The sequence below is a fragment of the Pleurodeles waltl genome, chromosome 2_2 (assembly GCF_031143425.1).
Source record: "Pleurodeles waltl isolate 20211129_DDA chromosome 2_2, aPleWal1.hap1.20221129, whole genome shotgun sequence".
Taxonomy (NCBI): domain Eukaryota; kingdom Metazoa; phylum Chordata; class Amphibia; order Caudata; family Salamandridae; genus Pleurodeles; species Pleurodeles waltl.
In genome coordinates, this window is record NC_090439.1 from 966,089,925 (window position 1) to 966,112,020 (window position 22,096).

A 22,096-nucleotide genomic window follows, 5' to 3' on the forward strand; every position below is an offset into this window, starting at 1 on the left:
TGTCACCGAAATGAGAGGAAAAAGTGTTTTTTTGGCCAAATTTTGAGGTTTGCAAAGGATTCTGGGTAACAGAACCTGGTCAGAGCCCCACAAGTCACCCCATCTTGGATTCCCCTAGGTTTCTAGTTTTCAAAAATGGGCTGGTTTGCTAGGTTTCCCCAGGTGCCGGCTGAGCTAGAGGCCAAAATCCACAGGTAGGCACTGTTTTCTGTGAAAAATTGTGATGTGTCAACGTTGTGTTTTGGGGCATTTCCTGTCGCGGGCGCTAGGCCTACCCACACAAGTGAGGTATCATTTTTATCGGGAGACTTGGGGGACGCTGGGTGGAAGGAAATTTGTGGCTCCTCTCAGATTCCAGAACTTTCTGTCATCGAAATGTAAGGAAAATGTGTTTTTTTTAGCCAAATTTTGAGGTTTGCAAAGGATTCTGGGCAACAGAACCTGGTCAGAGCCCCACAAGTCACCCCATCTTGGATTCTCCTAGGTCTCTAGTTTTAAAAAATGCACAGGTTTGGTAGGTTTCCCTAGGTGCCGGCTGAGCTAGAGGCCAAAATCTACAGATAGGCACTTTGCAAAAAACACCTCTGTTTTCTGTCAAAAAATGTGATGTGTCCACGTTGTGTTTTGGGGCATTTCCTGTCGCGGGCGCTAGGCCTACCCACACAAGTGAGGTATCATTTTTATCGGGAGTCTTCGGGGAATGCTGGGTGGAAAGAAATTTGTGGCTCCTCTCAGATTCCAGAACTTTCTGTCACCGAAATGTGAGGAAAATGTGTTTTTTTAGCCAAATTTTGAGGTTTGCAAAGGATTCTGGTTAACAGAACCTGTTCAGAGCCCCACAAGTCACTTGCAAAAAACACCTCTGTTTTCTGTGAAAAAATGTGATGTGTCCACGTTATGTTTTGGGGCATTTCCTGTCGCGGGTGCTAGGCCTACCCACACAAGTGAGGTATCATTTTTATCGGGAGACTTGGGGGAACATAGAATAGCAAAACAAGTGTTATTGCCCCTTGTCTTTCTCTACATTTTTTCCTTCCAAATATAAGAGAGTGTGTAAAAAAGACGTCTATTTGTGAAATGCCCTGTAATTCACATGCTAGTATGGTCACCCCGGAATTCAGAGATGTGCAAATAACCACTGCTCCTCAACACCTTATCTTGTGCCCATTTTGGAAATACAAAGACTTTCTTGATAGCTATTTTTCACTCTTTATATTTCAGCAAATGAATTGCTGGATACCCGGTATAGAATGAAAACGCACTGCAGAGTGCAGCTCATTTATTGGCTCTGGGTACCTAGGGTTCTTGAGGAACCTACAAGCCCTATATATCCCCACAACCAGAAGAGTCCAGCAGACGTAACGGTATATTGCTTTCAAAAATCTGACATTGCAGGAAAAAGTTACAGAGTAAAACGTAGAGAAAAATTGCTGTTTTTTTACCTCAATTTCAATATTTTTTTTTTTCAGTTGTTATTTTCTGTAGGAAACCCTTGTAGGGTCTACACAAATTACCCCTTGCTGAATTCAGAATTATGTCTACTTTTCAGACATGTTTAGGTTTCTGGGATCCAGCATTGGTTTCACGCCCATTTCTGGCACTGACTGGAAGGAGACTGAAAGCACAAAAAATCGTAAAAATGGGGTATGTCCCAGTAAAATGCCAAATGTGTGTTGAAAAATTGGGTTTTCTGATTCAAGTCTGCCTGTTCCTGAAAGCTGGGAAGCTGGTGATTTTAGCACCGCAAACCCTTTGTTGATGCCATTTTCAGGGAAAAAAACACAAGCCTTCTTCTGCAGCCACTTTTTCCCATTTTAAAAAAAAAAAACGAAATTTTCACTGTATTTTGGCTAATTTCTTGGCCTCCTTCAGGGGAACCCACAATGTCTGGGTACCACTAGAATCCCTAGGATGTTGGAAAAAAAGGACGCAAATTTGGCTTGGCTAGCTTATGTGACCAAAAAGTTATGAGGGCCTCAGCGCGAACTGCCCCAAATAGCCAAAAAAAGGCCTGGCACAGGAGGGGGAAAAGGCCTGGCAGCGAAGGGGTTCATGTGGTGCCTGACCTCCGCAACAGCAGCTGTCCTGACCACCACCGCGAGTGTGGCAATCTGAAGACTGCCACACTAGTATTGAGGCCCTTAGTGTCTCTGGACAGGACGTGAAGACATTGGAGGTGGTGCAGGGGATGAGAGGCCCTGCAACTGCAGGGACACAAAGTGATCAGTCTGGCAGCGTGATTGTTAAGAAACTGAAGTCACTGAAAAAGGTATTTACTTAAACCTTGATACACTGCAGTACAGAAATCTTTAGTGTAATAATTGAGGCAAGCAATAATCGGACTGAAACAACTGACCGATGCCTATCAAAGGTGAGAAGAGGGAGGATACTGTGGAGATTTTGCATCTGATGGGTACAAGAAGAAAAGATAGTGGCTGCTTCAGCAGTCATCAAAGGTAAATGCCAAAACAACTTTTTATATCAGGCAAAAAGAAAGGCCAGGGTGCAAATCAGAATGTCATAAAGACCCCCAGTGGTCTTCACTGCCACTAGCTATTAAAATGTAATTTTATTAAAATTAACTGCAAGCCAGTTGCTTGCCATGTTGTTCCTGATGCCCATGTAGACATTGCCATTAAGTTGATGAATCAGCTAAATGTTTACTAAGAAGAAACAAGTGAGTGTAGTCTGAATTTAAAGCTGTGTGAGTGGATAAGAACAGAAAGAGGATGGGTATGCATGACAGTGTAGGACCCTGTGGAACACCTTTGGGTCTATAAGAAATGGTGGTATTGTACTGTCCAGATGTTGAGTATGACCAAAGGCAAAGGAGAACTAAAACAGCACTTGGATATCCAAGCTGATCTTCCACTACTGGTGGAGCAGAGTACAGTGATCAAACAAGTACACGCTGCTGAAAGTCCAAGTAATAGCAGTGGATTGACATTGTCAGAATCATCGTCCAGGTGAGGATCCTCAGTAGCTGCTACATTCAGCATGCTAATCTGAAGTCGAGGCGAGCCTGGAAGTGTGATATTGGCTTCTAGTAAAGAAAAGAGTTCAGTGGAGAAATGGCACTTAAGTAGTTTGGCAGAAGTCAGTAGAAGAGTAATGGGTCTATAGTTGGAAGGAGCAAATAGTCAAGGCCAGGCACCACAATGCAGGTTTTTCTGATGGCAAGGAATCACATCAGAGGTTGGAGAGAGGGTACAGAAGGAACAAATCCAAGTAGAGAAAATAAGGCCTATAAGGAGGAACTAATAGACTGGAAAGGGTCCAGCAGGCACCCTTCTTTACAGTTTTACACAGTCTTATCTAAGCATTCATTCCAACTAAAAGTAGGAAGGGGAAATGAGAGAGAAGCAGCAACCAATGTACGGGATTCTGAAGCAATTGTGTTATAAATGTGCAGAATTCTGTTGATGAGGAAATATGAAAGTTTTTTTAAAGAGGAAAGACGAATATTCTGTGTGTTCAACAACATTTAAAATGTGTTCCATTTATTTATTAGTGAACAGGACTATCCTTTTAGAGTAGAAATTGTCATGGACATTTAAAGATCCATTTAATAGGAGCCTGTACGTATTTGTGATTGTTTTATCTTTTAGAGGATCATAGCCCAAGGCTTTCTTTAGTTTCCTGGTCAGCAGTTTAAGTCCCAGAGCTAATAGATGAACCAAGCCTAGAGCCTAACCATGCATTTCCTTTCATTTTGGCTGCCAAGGAAAAATGACTCAAGATTAGATAGGATTCAATCACAATAGTAGGAGTAACCCTCAAAGGGATTGTTAAATGAAAGTTGAGGAGGAATATACATTTAAAAGGTGCTGGAGTGATTTTTTCAGCTCCTTTGTATTTGTAATATTAAAGACGTCAGAAGACAGGAGGGGAAATGGGACTAGAGAATTGATCAGGACACGTACCACTGGCGAAATGGCGATATTAAAAAGATATAGCTATGGGGTGACGACCAAATATACATTGTAAGAAGTAAGAGATTGTAAAATCATTGAAAGAACTATGAATGTTACTGTCAAAACGATGACTGAAATCACAAGGTTTGATGGAGACTCGCTATCAGCAATATAGTTGTTAGTATGTCCTACAGACGCACAATTCAAACTGGCATAGGTAAAATAAAAAAATAAAAAATAAAAATATGTCATAACAGCATTTAGGCCACATCAGTGAAAATAAGCGTGGCCAACAAACACATTTAATTTACAGCAACTGTCCTAATAAACGCACATTCACACATCTCTTACTACACTGCAAAGATGAAATTCGAGCATAACACTACAGTACAGCAAACTCACAGGCGAAGAACACTGTTTATTGCCTCACAGATTGCGTATAACAATTACTTTAAACAGGGTAACAATGCTCATAAGAGTTAACAGGCCCCTTCAATATGGCATTACTTTATTAGATACATTTAACCTCTTCCACCCTGGCTATGGTTGAATACCTCTGGCTAAATTAAAGACAAAAAATGCTGAACCATAAACCATATGTGGTGATGTGCAAAGTGTAATATGTTATTTATTACCACTGTTGAGAGGCGGAGGAGCATCGTGACTTACTCAAGACGCCTCTGGTGAGTCTGGGCCCCTCCCCATACCTAACAACTGTAATAACCAGCATAATACACTCTCTGCATACATACTAAATGTATTTCAATAACAGTTTATTTACATATTCCGGTTGCTTTAACATCAGCGCCCATTAATTTTCCACTGTCTGTCAATGTAGCTGCGGAGGGTTGGAAGTTGTTGGCTTATAAAGGGTTAAACGCCAGCTTTCAGGCCTTGTGGCTGAATATTAACCATTAATATTTTCCAGGATTTACTGGGTAATGCACACTTTTGTGTGGCACTCTGCATTATTTTCTTCATAAGTCAGGAAGGTCTGTGGATGAACCTGTCTCGCTTCATGCAGAGTAACAGTTGGATAAAGACTCTGGCTCGCAATTAAATATTTCAGAGGTGATTAAAATTCACTGCCTGCGTGGGGTTGGCTGCGGATGCCGCACTGCCGCCAGGTGGGTAAAGCAGAATTTATGAACACCATAATGCTGCTCGGTTCAACACTGCCAAGAGCGAATTTATGGGATTTAATATGGAAGCCATGCTAGAAATACATATTTACAAAAGTATAAAGTGCTTATATACAGGTCTGCAGTAGAGTGAAAAGGGCTGATGCTAGAGGACGTATTCACGGAGCCGTCGTCATTTTATAATTTTTTAACCAGTCCTGAATCATATAGTGGGCGCTATTCCACTTCATGCCAAAAAAACAGTTTTGTAATTGCAAAATTAACCTTGGATTTGTAAATGTAAAGAATTTTTTCAAGGTAATGAAAATTTGATTTGAATATTTCAATATTAATGAAACGCAGCAGATCTCTTGTACCACTAAGGATTCTTTCTCTGCAAAGTTAGTCGTTTACACCTGAATAAATTAACTGAAAATTGCAAGTTAAAAGATGAAATCAGCATGTTGGGACTGAAAGGTCCCACATGTGGGGATGGATGTGCACCCCTGCCTTGAGTGCTCCAAATTGGAAAGATGTATGGATGCCTAATGCTGATTTTTCTGTCAGAGGTGGACACGATTCATGCATGTGCCCCACGACATAGGCCTGTCTCACAGATTAAGGTGGTCATTACAACCCTGGCGGTCGGTGTTAAAGCGGCAGTAAGACCGCCAACAGGCCAGCGGTAAAAAAAGGGAATTACGACCGTCGCGGAAACCGCCAACATAGACAGCCACTTTAACACTCCGACCGCCACGGCGGTACAAACAAACAGCTTGGAGGTCACCGCCAACCGACAGGCGGAGGACAGTGTACCACCCACAGTATCACAACCTACCAATCCTCCACCTTTTCCACGGCGGATTCACCGTGGACAAAAACACGGCGGAAACAGGACTTCAAAGGGAAAACGCTCACCTCTACACACCCCACGAGGAATCCGGACACCATGGAACCCGAACTCCACATCCTGCCAGCCCTTATCTTCTTGCTCCTCTACCAGGAGCACGAACGCTGGCGGCGAAGACCACGGTAAGTACTGCACCTACGACACAGGGGAGGGGGGAGGGAAAAAACAGGGAAACACACACGCAACACCAAACATCCCCACCCTCACCCACGACAACACACACACCAATACAGCATGATACATTACAGTTACCCCCCCAACCCCCTGGAAGAATGCAAAGACAAAAGGAAATGAGTGAAACCATTGTGATATATTAAACTCCAGTACGCAAAAATATATATAAACACTATAAACAAAATATACACCAAGATTAGTAGTCCAGGTAGTGCTCGATTGAAGTCCGTGGAACACTGGGCCCACACGGTGTGGGTTAGGCCCACACTCAATCCCCGAAATGACAGAGAGAACACTGCAGGGGCATCAGATAGCAATAAAACAGGCACCTCAGGGGGAAGGGAAAGAGGGAGCACCTCAGCCGGTTGAGTGCACAACGCCAAATCCACGAGGGGGCCACATGCCCACTGTTCCATCCTGGGGAGTGCAAAGCCACAGTCTCTCAAGTCTCTACAGAGGGTGGGTTGCCCACTGTTCCATCCTGGGGAGTGCCATCCTGGGGAGTGCAAAGCCACAGTCTCTCAAGTCTCTACAGTGGGGGGTTTGCCCACTGTTCCATCCTGGGGAGTGCAAAGCCACAGTCTCTCAAGTCTCTACAGTGGGGGGTTTGCCCACTGTTCCATCCTGGGGGTGCTAAGCCACAGTCTCTCAAGTCTCTACAGTGGGTGGTTTGCCCACTGTTCCATCCCGGGGAGTGCAAAGCCACAGTCTCTCAAGTGGATAACAGTCTCCAATGGTTCTGGAGGGGGCTTTGTGCCCAGAGTGCTTCATCCTGCCAAGACTGAGGTAGTGGATGTGATACTCCACTGGTTCTGGAGGGGGCTTTGTGCCCAGAGTGCTTCATCCTGCCAAGGACTGAGGTAGAGGATGTGACACTCCCCTGGTTCTGGAGGGGGCTTTGTGCCCAGAGTGCTTCATCCTGCCAAGGACAGAGGTAGTGGATGTTTGTCTCCACTGGTTCTGGAGGGGGCTTTGTACCCAGAGTGCTTCATCCATCCAAGGACTGAGGTAGTGGATGTGATACTCCACTGGTTCTGGAGGGGGCTTTGTGCCCAGAGTGCTTCATCCTGCCAAGGACTGAGGTAGTGGATGTGATACTCCACTGGTTCTGGAGGGGGCTTTGTGCCCAGAGTGCTTCATCCTGCTCGTGACGGACTCAGTAGCGTCAGTACCCTTGGCGCTCATGGGCCAGCGGTGCTTCTTGCGGCGGAGTCATTGGCAGCGGTGCTTGTGGCGGAGGGGTCTTTTGCAGTGACTCAGCTGCTGGCGGTCCTTCATGGCCCAGCGGGGCTGGTGCAGGCCGTCCATGGCCCAGCGGGGCTTGTTGCTGGCGGTCCTGTCTGGCCCAGCGGGGTTGGTGCTGGCGGTCCTGTCTGGCCCAGCGGGGCCGGTGCTGGCGGTCCTTCATGGCCCAGCGGGGCTGGTGCTGGCGGTCCTGTCTTGCCCAGCGGGGCTGATGCTGGCGGTCCTGTCTGGCCCAGCCGGGTTGGTGCTGCTGGTCCTGTCCTGGGCAGCAGGGCTGGTGCTGGCGGTGTCCTCCTGGGCAGCAGGGCTGGTGCTGGCGGTGGCCCTTCTGGGCAGCAGGGATGATGGCGGTGGCCTCCTGGGCAGCGGGGATGATGGTGGTGTCATCCTGGGCAGCAGGGCTGGTTCTAGCGGTGGCCTCCTGGGCAGGGGGGATGATGGCGGTGGCCTCCTGGGAAGCGGGGATGATGGCTGTGTCCTCCTGGGTAGCAGGGCCGGTGCTGGCGGTGGCCTCCTGGGCAGCGGGGATGATGGCGGTGGCCTCCTGGGCAGCAGGGCTGGTGCTGGCGGTGGCCTCCTGGGCAGCGGGGATGATGGCGGTGGCCTCCTGGGCAGCGGGGATGATGGCGGTGGCCTCCTGGTCAGCGGGGATGATGGCGGTCTTCTCTGCCGTACTGCTCTTCCCAGCCTTGCTGACTTTCTTGTGGCCCTTCCCCACCTTGGAAGGTGTCGCAGCTGACTCCACACTCCCACCTGTACTCACGGGAGCGGCTTTGGTGGCTGGAGTCTTCCCCCTCTCCCGCCGGGCACTGGCCAACTTTTGATGCTTGACAGGTGGGGGACTGTCCGTACTGTGGCTCAGTGCCACACTGGCTGCCCTGGTGGCCAGTGCACTCCAGATTCCAGTGACTACAGGCACCAATGGTCCTGGAGATGTTGTGGCTGAGGTGCTAGGTTGGGACCTGGAGAGTTGGGCCCAAGGAGACGGACGGGGTGGGGGAGGTGAGGGAAAGAGGTCAAGGTTGGCCAGGAAAAGTTTCTTGGGAACACTAGGACGGGTAGCTGGAGGGGGCTTTGGAGTGGAGGAAGAGGTTGTGGTTGTAGGATGTGATCGTTTGGTGACTTTGGGTGAAGGTGCATGCGCTGGAGGCTGTCGTGAGGTGGATGGCTGTTGGGTGGGTGTGTGCCTGCGTTTGTGTACCTTGGGAGGTGGCGTCACAGACACACTAGGAGAGGACACAGGGGATGTGTGAATGGCAGTGGGGGTGGTGACTGCACGTGAGCGGGGTGTGGTGGTGTGTGTGCTGGTGATGGAAGTAGTGGCTGTAGATGTAGTGCATGCAGGTGTGAGTGGAGACGAGACTGGGAGGGAGGAGGGAGATGAGGAAGAGGGGGACACAATGGAGGCAGTGGATGTTGGTGTGTCTGCATGTGTGTGATGCTTGCGTGAGTGCCTGTGGGATGTGTGGTGCTTATGTTTGCCTGAGTTTCCCTTGTGTGTTGAGGTGTGTGCATGCTGGTCTGAAGGTGTGCTTGGGATAGGCTGAGGTAGAGGGGATTGGGTCCGGGTGGAGGAAGTTGGAGGGGGGAGGCTAGAGACAGGGACAATGGCTGCCATCAGTGCTGAGGCCAGAGTCTGAAAAGCTAGCTGAAGGGCCGCCTGACCAGAATGAATGCCCTCTAGGAATGCATTTGTTTGTTGCAACTGCCTTTCTACACCCTGGATGGCATTCAAAACGGTAGACTGCCCAACAGTGAGGGACCTGAGGAGGTCAATGGCCTTGTCACTGAGGGCAGCAGGGATGACTGGGGCAGGGCCTGAGGTGCCTGGGGCGAAGGTGATGCCCACCCTCCTGGGTGAGCGGGCACAGGGCAAAGGCTGAGGGGCTGCTGGGAGGGCGGTGCTGGTAGGGGGGGTGGCAGCTGTACCTGTAGATGCACGGGGCACAGATGTTGCCGCCACCACAAGGGAGCTCCCATCAGAGGACGAGTCCGTGTCACTGGTGTCAGCTCCTGTCCCCGCTGTGGAGCTCCCCTCGCCCTCCGTCCCACTGGTGAACTCCGAGTCCGTTGTCTCGCCCTCCAGGGCCATGTGGGATGCAGCTCCCTCCTGCTCCGGTGCCACTGCTCCTCTGCCTGATGATGCTAATGCACACAAGAACAGGGAGACCACAAAAAGGGGGGGAACGACAGAAGAAAGACATGCTGAGTGCATGTATTACCGCTACCGTTGTTGGACACGACAGACACAGAAGCCCCCTGCACTACGCCGCGCACTTAGGCTCCACTGTGCAATCCCTGGGACATGGCCTACAAGGCTATGGACGACATCTGCTCACATGGATGACACAGGAGCCTGACTAGGTGTACTTGGCACTGTACACAGGTGGGGTGGGGTGCCACAGGGTCTGCCAGAACAAGGGGACCTAACTAGCACACTCGCCCTGGCCTAGGGAAACCCACAGCCCACCTCCCCCACCCAGACACCTCCACTGTGCGCAAACTCAGCAGAATGAGAGTGTACTCACCCCCTTGTGGCTGCTATGATGCCCTCATGCGCCCATCCAACTCCGGGTACGCCACCGCCAGGATCCTGAACATCAGGGGGTCATGGTGCGACGGGCACCCCTCCCACGTTCAGAGGCCATCCCCAGCTGGGCCTCCGCCGTCTTCTTGCTCCAGCGGCGAATGTCCTCCCATCTCTTAGGGCAGTGGGTGCTCCGTCTGTGGTAGACCCCCAGGGTCCGGACGTCCTTGGCGATGGCACGCCAAATATCCTTTTTCTGGTGGGCGCTGACCTACATGAATTGTACAGAGGGAAAAGAAAAGTTATTACCAACTGCACCGTCACAGTCGTTGGCCCCCATCCCTACCCTTGCCATGTGACTCACCGTCGTTTCATGCACGCCTCAATCCCCCCCCATCTTTCATCCACCCCACTCCACACAGGCATAGCCCATGCAGCATGCTCCCAGTGTACTTACCTGTTTGTCTGGAGGACCGTAGAGTAGCGTGTACTGGGGGAGGACCCCATCCACAAGTTTCTCCAACTCCTCCGATATGAAGGCAGGGGCCCTTTCCCCAGACGCACGAGCCATTGTCTCTTCCAGACCGAGGTCACAGCAGCACTTGCAGTGTAGGTCCTCTCCTGTCGAAGATCAGGTATCGAGTGATTGAACAGATAGAAAATGGTGGTCACGTCCGCGGCGGTGCGTACCGTCACCGCCGGCGTACGTCATCATTGGCTCCTGGGACTCATAGGGTCCAATGTTAACCAATGCAGAATTGCGCTGCAGTCTTCGACCGCCTACCGCGACGGAGTACAACGCCAGCGCAGTTACCTCACATCCCATTGTCCCACTTAACAGGTCAGGCAGCCGCCATTTCAGGGGCACACATGGCTTAATTTTTAACTGCGTCACACATACCTGTGCCTTGACCCAACACTCATATAGGGCAATATTCGGATTATGATTTGTGTTCTGTGTAAACTGAGTTGGTTGACTCTGTGCTTGCTGTTGTCCTTCATAGGCACCGTCCGCAGGACATGTGAGGAGATGGCGGCATCCTCCGGTGTACAGACCGCTGGTGGACCTGTCGACAATGGAGGAAAGACATGTGATCATCACCTACTGGCTTGATCGTGCCACAATCCAGGAACTGTGTGCCCAGTTGGAGCCAGACCTGATGTCAGCTATCCGCCATCGCACAGGAATCCCCCCTCAAGTGCAGGTGCTGTCCGTACTCCATTTCCTTGCAAGTGGGTCATTTCAAACAACAGTGGCCATAGCATCAGGGATGTCCCAGCCTATGTTTTCCAATGTGTTGTCCAGAGTGTTGTCTGCCCTGCTGAGACACATGCGGAGCTACATCGTTTTCCCTCAGGTGGAGGATTTGCCTACAGTGAAAGGTGACTTCTATGCCCTGGGACATATCCCCAACATCATAGGCACCATTGATGGGACACATGTGGCTTTGTGAGTATAAGGTGAGTATTGTGCCTGAGTGCAAATTCTTATAGTGTATTGTTAGTGCAGGATGAGTTGTGTGCCTGTAAAAGTGCAGGGTTCATCACATAAAACCAGACCAATTGGGATTGACAATGATTGTTAGACAATTTAGCAGGGAAATGTGCTTTCAATTCACTACTTAATGTTTAAATGTTTGGGTAAGTGTCCCTTGTAGTCTCAATAGAAATAAGTATCATATTTGCTAGTTCACTCAGTTGCACACACAAACAAAAAATGTGCACACAGAAACAAATCACTGCTGCAAAAACACTAAAATAATTAGAGGGAACACTGGTTCGACCCCCCCAAAATTTTCATCTGTTAAACAGCCAGTCTCTGTGAGAGGAGGAGAAGCTCTGCTAGACTTCTGTCTGTGACTAGGACTGAGGGCCAGGGCCTGCTAGTCTTCCAGCTGGTTGAAGGGACAGCACCCTTAAGCAGAAGACCACTTGCCCTTTGAGCCTAGAGCACCAGCACCTGCCTGCATTCCAAGACCAGTGTGCCCTGTGAGGGAGAGAACAGCATTGGTGGGAGTGAGGTTCAGTGGGGGATTCTGGTGATTGGATCCTTGTAGCGAGTTGTGAGGAGACAGCTGCTGCACCAGGTTGTTGCTCATGAGCAGGAAAATATTGGAGATCCCCGTATAGCAGAGGAGGGATGTTGTGTAGTGAGTCGCGACCGTTGCTGCACTAATCAGGTTATTGCACATGTGTAGGTACCAAGTCGGGTACCCAAAATGTCAGGTGTTGCAGCTGTGAATATTGCTGCAGTGCCGATTGGGCCGTACCCTATGTGCAGGATCAATTGTCAACCCCATATGCCAAGAAGGGCTGCAGCGAAAATTCCTTCTGTGCGAATCGGGTTTTAGTCCATGCGCAGAGGAGGAGCAGTGTCCCCCTATGCTGGGGGCAGCAGAACTAGGCAAAGAGGGTGCAAGAAGGTCGCAGGAGGAAAGAGGCCACAGTAGTGACTGAGTGGGCCCAAGCTACCACTAGAGAGGAACTCAAACCTCAATCAATTTACCAGCATCAAAGAAGCATTGAGAACCCCTGAATCACGTGTGAGGAATCGAAGCACACTTGACCGCAGGCCTTCTGGGCTGGGAGTGTGAAAGACGCTTCAGTGCTTGTGAAGGGGACATGTTCAGAGATTGCAGTAGCTTGGATCCTGCTGGTGCGGGTAAGACTGACTGTCAAGCCAGACAACCCTGGTGGAACTTGTCTATCAGATAGCGCTTCAGTGTTGGAACACTTTTGACTTGACAGTATGACTCCTGAGACAAGGACTACTAGTGGGGATCAGCCTGAATGTTTCCTATAGTGAATAGGGAAAAACACTATGGGGAGAAAGGAGGGTAGGGTAGGACTCAGGGACCAGCCAATGAAACACTAAAGCCCTGACCTCAGGGGACTGTGTGTATTTTTTGTGAATGTTATATTTTACTTTGTATTTGTTTACAAAAACAAATTTTTTCATAAAAGCATTTATTTGACTGGGCAATCATTTATTGCTGCTGCTGAACATATTTTGAGTTATGAGCCAGTGTTCTCCCCCGTGTGTCTACCTCCCCCCAGGAGAAGACTTGGACTGTTCAACCTGCACTACCACTGAGAGTCAAGTGCTGAAGGGGTACTTGGCCCAGTTGCTCAGGAACCATAGTAGATTAGGCCCCGAGACATGAGGAGTGAAAGGCCTTAACCCCCATTGTTGGATCCAGTATCTCCTGCTTGTCCCTTTAAATGGGGTTCTGACACAGGACCTGCCATATTTGCCTAAATGCTCAATTTAATTGCACACTGGGACTCAGTAATGGCCGATGACCCTTAACAGTGGAGGGTCGTCGAGCCGCAGTCCAGTGGCAGGCACTGTAAAAAAACACACAGTGCTTTTAGGCTCAAATTCCAAAGCTCTTAATCATGGGTCGTTATTATCATGGCTGTGACCGAGAGCTCTGAAATTAAAGCTGAAGGCAATGTGAGTTTCTCCAGAGCCAGTAAGTGGGCCAAAAAAAAAAAAGAAAAATATAATTACCGACTCTCCTCCTTGGCTTGTACTTCTCCTCCTCGTCCAGTCAGCACAACGGCCCTTCCTGGAGCCTCAAGCAGCTCCCCTCTGCAAATCCCAATGCTGGTTTCATGCTGCAGATGAGCAGCATGAGAGCGGCGCCAGGACTGGCTGGAGTGGGCTGCCTTGACACTCCAAAAAGCACAGGGGCCTGTGCCTGCTCTCCAGCAAGCTGTCTCAGATAGCTGAGTGGAGAGGTTTACACTCCTCATGTGAGGCTGGCCGGCTCAAGACAGCTGGCCAAACTGCCATGCACAGTGTAAATTGGGGAAGTGAGCACCACTCCCGTATTGCCAGTCGGCAGCAATGCCCCACACGCAAACACTGCTCTAGCTAGGAGCAGTGAAAAATGAAATGGTAAATTATTTTATTCCCATTTAATTTTTCACGTTTGCTGTACTGGCAGCGGGGGGGGGGGGGGAATGATGCTCCTCTGACCAAATGGGGGGGACCCCTCTGCTGGGACTTCAATTTGGGGTATGGGGATATTGGATGAGTCACACACGGTCCAAAGCTTGCGGTCTAGTTGTATGCCGCACTTGTGTCCTAAGTCACTGACGTCATCCTGTGTACTCTGTAAATTTAATGCTGGGGCTGGAAACACTGGGCAAGCTACGCGGAGTTGAGTAAAGTTACATTGCAAGTTTGTTTAGGGGTATCATCGGTGAATGTAGGCTAGGAGGTTTGCTTTTGAGATTGATTCTCTGACACTAGCTTTGTTTTCCTTCATTAGTGAGCTTTGACACAGCGCTCCTTGTATATTCGGGTTGGCTTAGATTTTTTCTGTATTCATACAGGTGATTTTCTGGGCACAGAGTTTTATCCTGATTTCTTTCTGACTCAGGCCACTTCTTCTTTCACTAGCATTTCTGCTTGTATATTTGTAGGCATGTTTTTATCCAGAACACAGCATGACTACGTGGGGTGTGATCAGTATTGCTTTGTGTAAAGCTGCTGGCATGTTTTTGATCTGCACACTCTTCTGTTCCTTTGTTTGCAGGCTATGTGAGCATTTAGTATATCTGCTAAAAAGTGCATGTGTTTGGCACAGTTATTGCAACATCCTAGCCATGCGATGTGCATTGCCATAACCTCCTGTATTTCTTTCCAACAATACCCCAGGAGGATTACTCGTTGTCTAGGCCTCTTTGTGCACTGTAGCATGCCACGCCATTCGTTGTCGCATGCACCTAGACCTTATGTAGGTTTCCTTGCTCTTTGGTTGATATTACCAGATTGATGATTCATTTCTTATACTCAGACTTATGGATCATTTCGTTTATAGATTTCTAAACACATTGTGTGTGTCAGTAGGATCCAGATTGCTCTGGCTAGGTAGGACAAAATGTGTCTTCAGTCTTTTTAAAAAGGTTTAGAGACTAGGGTATGACTAACTATACGTTAATGTGCTCTACCTTGTTGGTCTCTTCCAGTCCGTTGTCCTGATAAAGACCCCATGTGATTCTTCATGGGGGGGTTGAAACACAGACCTTTTGTGGATCTACCCATAACTTTAATTATTGGATTTTCAAACCCAAATGCCCATGCCATTGGGTTTGCCATTGTTGTATTTAATGTATGAGTCCTGTGGGCAGGGACCCAATTTATATATTGCAAATACATATTCTGTGTTGTGGTATATGTTTGTTTTGTTCTATGACTCACTGTACTGCACTTGCACTGTGCTGTCACTTGGAGCACCTTCTTTTGATTATGTTGAATGATCAGATTACTAACTTATCAATGTTTGTTCGAATATAAATTTCCAATCATCATTTAGGTTGGTATCCCGTTCTTTTTATTTGTTGTCTTTATTGACCCATGGTCAAAAAACATTGTTCGAATGACTATTAGGGGAACGGTCATCAATACATACTTTATTGCTCTTGTTCTTGGCAATATGGGATGCCCCGTTTTTAGTTACTGTTTGATTGTAATGCATGATGAATTGATGCTGGTGTTTTATGAAACCATTGAATTACATATGAAAACAGTGATATGAAGTGTAAAAATAGAGAAAATACTACACTTGAAAGGGCTCCAGTTTAATAAGCCTCTGTTGTTGCACCAAAGTAGATACAATAAAATGCACCTTGTGAGGTGCTTTTTGATTTTCTCAAAGCACCATATCAGTTATAAAGTTTGGATTCAGCGTAAAGAATACGTTTTTCATTAAAGTGAATTACACCCACAACCCCTTAAAGCATTATATGAAGCTGAGTAGCTTCCTGCCAGATTAAGTAAACCAGCTAAACCTATAAACATTCGATGTTTGAGATCATGTAGCATGAAGAGGCAACTAACATGAAGAAACCTTTCATTTCATTCCTAATATTATACTTTGAGGCTGCTTTACAAGAAGCTTGTGGAATAATGTTTTTTCCACCGATATTGCAGGCGTCTTTTCCAGAGACACCAAATCTCTCTGACCTTCACGCTGTCGCCCTAATTGACATATAGTACCTGTGACTCTTGTACAAAATCACAGAAATGTATCTCGCTCTCCGTAAATCTCATATTTACTTAAACAGACACATTTACTGTGCACTCTTGGTAGTATGCTCTTTTCTTTCCCTAGCCAATGTCATGTTTAGACATTAATACAGTAAGGCATTGTTCACAGGCCTCTCTAAGACCTGACTTGCATCTCAATCTAGCAATCTGTTGACCTTCTTATTTCCAAAACCAGGTGATTTCACCATATCACTCCAGTACTGGCATCTATAAATTGCTTACATCTCGTGCTTGCACCGCATGCATCTCCTACAGCATCGACACCAGGAAGTACCTGCCAGATAAACTCACCCTGTCTGTCGGGATAAGGACGAGAGTGGCTGGTCGTTTTATTCACATGTACAAAACACTGCACAATTGCCTTCTTTAGCAATGCCACAAAATCTGCAGCTCTCTCCCATGTAGAATATGGGAAGCAAGGAATGTGGAATCCCACCTGTCTAGGGTAAGCACGACCACATCTTTTACAATATACAGATGCAGTCTGGAAACAGCTGCTTGATAACTGAATGCTCAGGACAAACAACCCATGGTAAGTAACATTCTCTGCAAAAATGCTTGTTGGTTGCAGCTATATCTCTCTGAATGTTCCTGTGTACCTGTCTTCTGTTATTACACGTATTTTACGCCTTTGTTCAAATCTGTCTATCAAATATTTGAAGCTCTTAGACACACTTACTTAGGGTAAAACTGAGCTTTACAAAATCAAAACAAGTACATGTAAAAAGCATGCTCGCTCGATAAAGAACTGTTTAGCAGATTGATATGGAAATGCACCATCGAATGTCGATTCCCTTAGGGTAGAGGGTGCATTACAAATTAGCTAGTATCATCTCGGTGTACAATATCACCTTCAGTTTCATTGCAGCAGCCCTACGACGATGTACTGCCATTTCATCTACATTGGTATGCCTTTCCCATGCTCTTGAACTGGGTACCCACTGAACGTATGACTGCCATGTTTCTTCATTCATGGATGTGTACATGTTAGCTTCTGTAGGTCACACACAGGTTCACTACACGTGGTGCCACTTTTTCACCTCACCTTCACAAGTGTGCCCTGTGATACCGAAAATTACTTTTTGATCTGTCCATTAACTACTCCGTTAACACTACTATTTGTACAGGGATCACCACGAAGTCAGTGGGTATCCCCTTATACAAGTTGCTGTAACTGAATGTGCCACCGAGATAGGGCATTTCTATACATTTTCATCTGCAAACACGGGGTAGACTGAATAGGTGCCTCATCAGGGTTGATTGATTGCCTCAATTTGTTTCTGGTTGTGCCCTTCATACAACCTATTTGTGCGTCTGCTACAGGTTCTAACTGGTGTATTTACTTCAAAGCAAAAAGGCTTCAGAAAGTCTTTGTGTCCGCATTCGCCTCACGTAGCCTAATACTAGAAAAAAAGCTAGTTTCATTCATGTTTACAAAAAGACATGACTTCTGTTCTCTGTGAAGTCACAAGCTTCTTCACACTTCAAGAATGCAAACATCTCTGTCATCAAAGCAGGTAGTTTTCTTTTTTTGTTGCAAAAATTCATTTCTATCAGTCTTGAGTTTTGCTGGTGTATTGTTTTAGAAAAATGACATTAACAGCTTTTTAGCACCCAAAATTCCGTAGTTTGATTTTATTGACTAAGGGCGTTCGAAATGTGGCCGTGTTCGAGTGTAATTTTCGACGTCAACTCAATAAAGTCAATTTTACTGCTGAAGATTTTCACCACTTCTCTTCATTCAGCCATTGCCAGTTTTTTATGATGTATGAAATCAAATGCGAAGCCCTTTCAAAAAAAGACAATCACCCAATTTGTACATTATTTGTGTCCTCAGAAGGTGTTGACTGCAAGGATAGTTAAGACCTTTAACTTTCTGCTTAGATGTTATGAGGCGGCAGCTGGCAGGAAGGCCTGGAGGGGCAGTGCGCAGAGCGAAGGGGGCAAATAATAAAAAATACAACACTTACCTGCCGTGCCAGCTCGCCACCGCCTCGGTTCTTCTGCCTTCCTCCCCTCCCCACCCTATCCAGATGCTTCCAGACGCTTATGTGTAAGAGCATGAAAGAAGCGTCAGGATTGGCATAAGCAGGTTGAAATGCCACTCAGGGAGAGAGTGGGAGCCTGCACTTGATCTCCATCGGCTGTGAAACACAGCCGGGTGGAGAGTTCTAAGTGCGCATGCCAATTTGGACGGCCTCAGACGGCCGGCCAAACCGACCTGAGCGTTTGGAGAGCACCTAGCATGCCTCCCCTGACCCTCCAACCCCCAGTGATGCGGAGAATGCTGGCCCTGCCCTACCTAAGCAGAAAAATACAATGATAAAAAAAGGTTTTATTATCAATTTATTTTTCAGCTTCCCTTCTTCCTCCTTTCAGCAGGGGGGAAGGGCGATCCTCAACCACCCTTCCTGCCAGCAGCCTCCCCTGCAGTTTCCATAATTTACCAACAATCATAAGTTACCCCTAGTCTCTAAAGGCTCCTTGCCGCTGTTCCTTAATTTCTATTCTTCACTGGTATCTATGATCAAATGAGAAAGCATTCTGATATTGAAGAAAACAACACATTTCCGAAATGCTAATAAAATCACAGTCACTTTGGGAGACAATATTTCTGAAAGCATTTACATATCACATTAACTCCAAATATAATTTATAATGAAATGTTATAGTCCAATTCACTGCTGGGCAAAGAAGATTGCCGATTAGTATGATTTAATAGGGCACAGGCTAGGAACATGCCAGAACTACAGAGTCAGATTTGTTTTTGCCACACAGGCCCTCATAACGAGTGGCACGGAAATTGACCATAATTTCCCCACCCCCAGAGTTACTGGCATGAGGGATACTGGTAATGCAAGGGGAGGGGAAAATTCAGCCCATTAGGAGTTGAACTCTGAGGGATCACTACAAAATGATGAATTATTGGGGAAACTGCTGGTTGTAGGGCAAATTCAAAGTCTATGGAAAGAGAGGTATCCCTGTAACCAGTTGCAAAGTTTCCCATTTCACTAGAAAGTGATGCCGCAAAAATGATTAAAAAACAGATACCACCTAGGGAAACAGGTAAAAATCCATTGAAAGAACAGAAGCCGCCTGAAAGTGAATGCAATCTTATCAAAGAAAAGATCAAAGCAACGACTCAAGAGAAGAAAACGTTTTTCTACAAATAGATTGAAAAAATGGGAATATCATATTTGGGCAAAAATAGAAAATTGATCCACGACATCCAAGGGGAGGAGGCACAGAAACAATTAATAGAGGACTCTCAGATAAAGGATTTTTGATAAAAGGAATTTTGTCTGAAATACGAACTCTCTTAAAGAAAACATTAATTGGCAAAGCTAATAGGTGTGGCTTTGTGTTTTTTGCAACATTTGGGCCAATATTTATGGGTATAAAAATCATTTAATGAATTAACATCTTTGGCTACAACAATATGGAACCTGGGAGTAGGGACTCTTTGTTGATCTAACTGCATTCGCAGAGGTAAGCTGTACCCACACAGTCGAGTATTATGAAATGGAGTCTGAAGATGCAGTTTGTGTTGTAAGTGAATTTAAAAGGCAAACAGGCAAAATATTGGAAAATAGATATTTATAATGATGAGTCAGCATTTGTGGTGAATTTTTAAGAACGCTTATGTGCATGCATGGCTTTACTTTTTAAATAAAACAGTGGTAGGTCTAACAGCAGTTATCAGGACAGTAAAGTAAACCAAAGGAACACGCAGTGGAGATTACTGAATAGCAGTATGACTTTATGGCTGGCTGAAGCATCCAAACAGCAAGTACTTCCTCTAAAGCTATGGATCAGCAAATAGCCTGTTATCATGTCTGCAACATAAATAAATCAAAGAACACGCTAGCTCACAATTAGGAGCTATGGGTGATATTGCAACTGCAGTCTATGAAAAGGTACTTGATTCCCATCATCAAAGCCGAATGAGAACTTCACTACGATAATGTAGCCATTCTCAAAATACCCTTGGTGTGATGGAGAACCTGTCCACTTGCAAAGCATGACAAATACATGAAACCTGATGGCTTGGCTGAAGGAGACAACAACATAGCCTACTTTCTCTCTTTGCACTTCTTTCTTTCACTACTGTTTTAAAGAATTAATATCAGGATGTCTTCCAGACAGCTAAAGCTCTCTGTAACCGGACCTTTAAAAGGAAATAAATAGTAAATAGAAAAATGATATTAAACTCGAAAAAGTCATTATGCTACAATTTATGATGGGTTTGTTTGAGTAGCTGGGTTAATAAGTGGTACGAACAATTTAGGTTTATAAAGTGCATGGAAGTAAGCATGGAATGACTACTGGGAATCAGCATGTCCTTTAAACTGTTTAGCACAAGGGAGTGGAAATCTCTGCCTTAAGAACCGATAGTTAATTATGTTTGAGGTGAGGAGTTGAAGTGGCGGGGGCCTGGTAGGTCATTGGAGAAAAAAGGGGAAGCACAGTGCAGAAGTTAACATAAGATGTAAAAGTATGTGAACACACATTTTGTAATGCCATGAAGTACATAAAGAAATGGTAATGGATTAGTAGAGCCAAATCCAATATGTTTGGTAAGTCAGGTTAAGAAAGGCAAGAGGTTCGAAGGGTCATCATATTACCCAAACATGTTTTGGTGGCTTCGGGCGTCTAGATGGCGGTCACACTCTGAGAGTGCTTTGGACCCCTCCGTCATCTGTCCGAATATGCCGCGGTTTGCGGTTCTAGTGGCGCTGCTTTAAGCGTTCCAGTGGGTTCCCTACCCCTTGGGGACCAAATTGAGGTGAAGGGGTGGCAGAAAACGGCCCCTGTGTCCGTCCCGGGGCCCGTCCAACCCAAAACAAAATGGCGACTGGGTCCGAGCTGCCTCGGCGAGGCTGAAGCCCGGGACCCCAAACGCGGCTGCTCTGAACCGGAGCCCCCGGTGAGATCAGTGAAGGGGCTGGAGCCGCGCTCGCGACACAGGCTTTCGAGGGACGTCAAGACATCCACTGGGAGGGAAGGCGCAGGCCGAGCTAGATCGCCGCCGCGCTCCCGCCCGGAGGTAACGGCGGTGAAGGATTACGGCGACCGGTATGAGAGAGGCGGAGGCACTGCGAGCCGCACGATGAGTCACCCCTACGGAGTGAGGAAGGCATGCGCTGCCGGTCGTGGACCTCGGCGCACTGAGCGGAGCGAGCGGCGCTCCGAGACTCCATAAGGGCCGAGGGCGCTGGCGGCCTCTGAGAGGGTGGCCCGACACAACGAGACTTGCGCTGTGGGCCCGGACGAGGGCCACAGCACCTGGAAACAGATCCCAGGACCACACACATGAAAATGGCACTCCCGCTCCGATAAGAAAAAAAGGGGAAAAAAGTGTAAAGAGCCGGGCGGCTCGGGCCACCCCCTCGGGCCCAAGCCGGTGGGACCTTTCATCGACCACCACAAAGGCCTGGAGCCGGACGTAGACCAGGTGGATGGAGGGGAGGCCCCCCGGGCCCATGCGAATGCGTGAGGCTACAGCACAAGCAGCGCGCTCTCACCGGCCCCAGTAGCAGAAGCCAGCGACCTGGCTGGAGTGAGCGTAGTCCCACCAGAGAGGCGCTGATGCTCCGGGAGTACAGGGGACTGGACCCCCGGGCGCTGGGAGTCCCCCTGAGTCCCGAGAGGACACGACGGTACCAGGAGGAAGACCCCGATCTAGTGGCCCCACAGAGTTCCGACATTAGCCGCCGGGACCCCACACAAAGAGTGACTCCTCTGAACTTCCCCTCTTCGCCTGCTGAGGTGGCCCGCCCAGAAGGGGGGCGGGCCTTGGGCTGCTGAGCCCAAAATAAAGAAATGTGCCCGCACAATCCGGCCCGCATCGTCGGAGGCCCCCTCTGCGGTCCTCTCTTGGGGGTGCCCCCCCTCGGTCCCCGGTGGCCGAGGGCTTGACGTGCGCTGAGGCTCGGAAGAGAGCTTCACAAGAGACAACATAATCTGTCCCCCGCCCGGGCGACAAAATGGGAAGGGACAAAGCGAACAAACAACCGCTGGCCTCCCAGCAAAAGATTGACCAGTTCACAGCGCCGGCGGGCCCGCGGAGAGACGAAGACACGGCTAGTGGAGGCCCGGCCCCTGATGGAGTGAATGCCATCCTCTAGGCAATCCAATCATCGC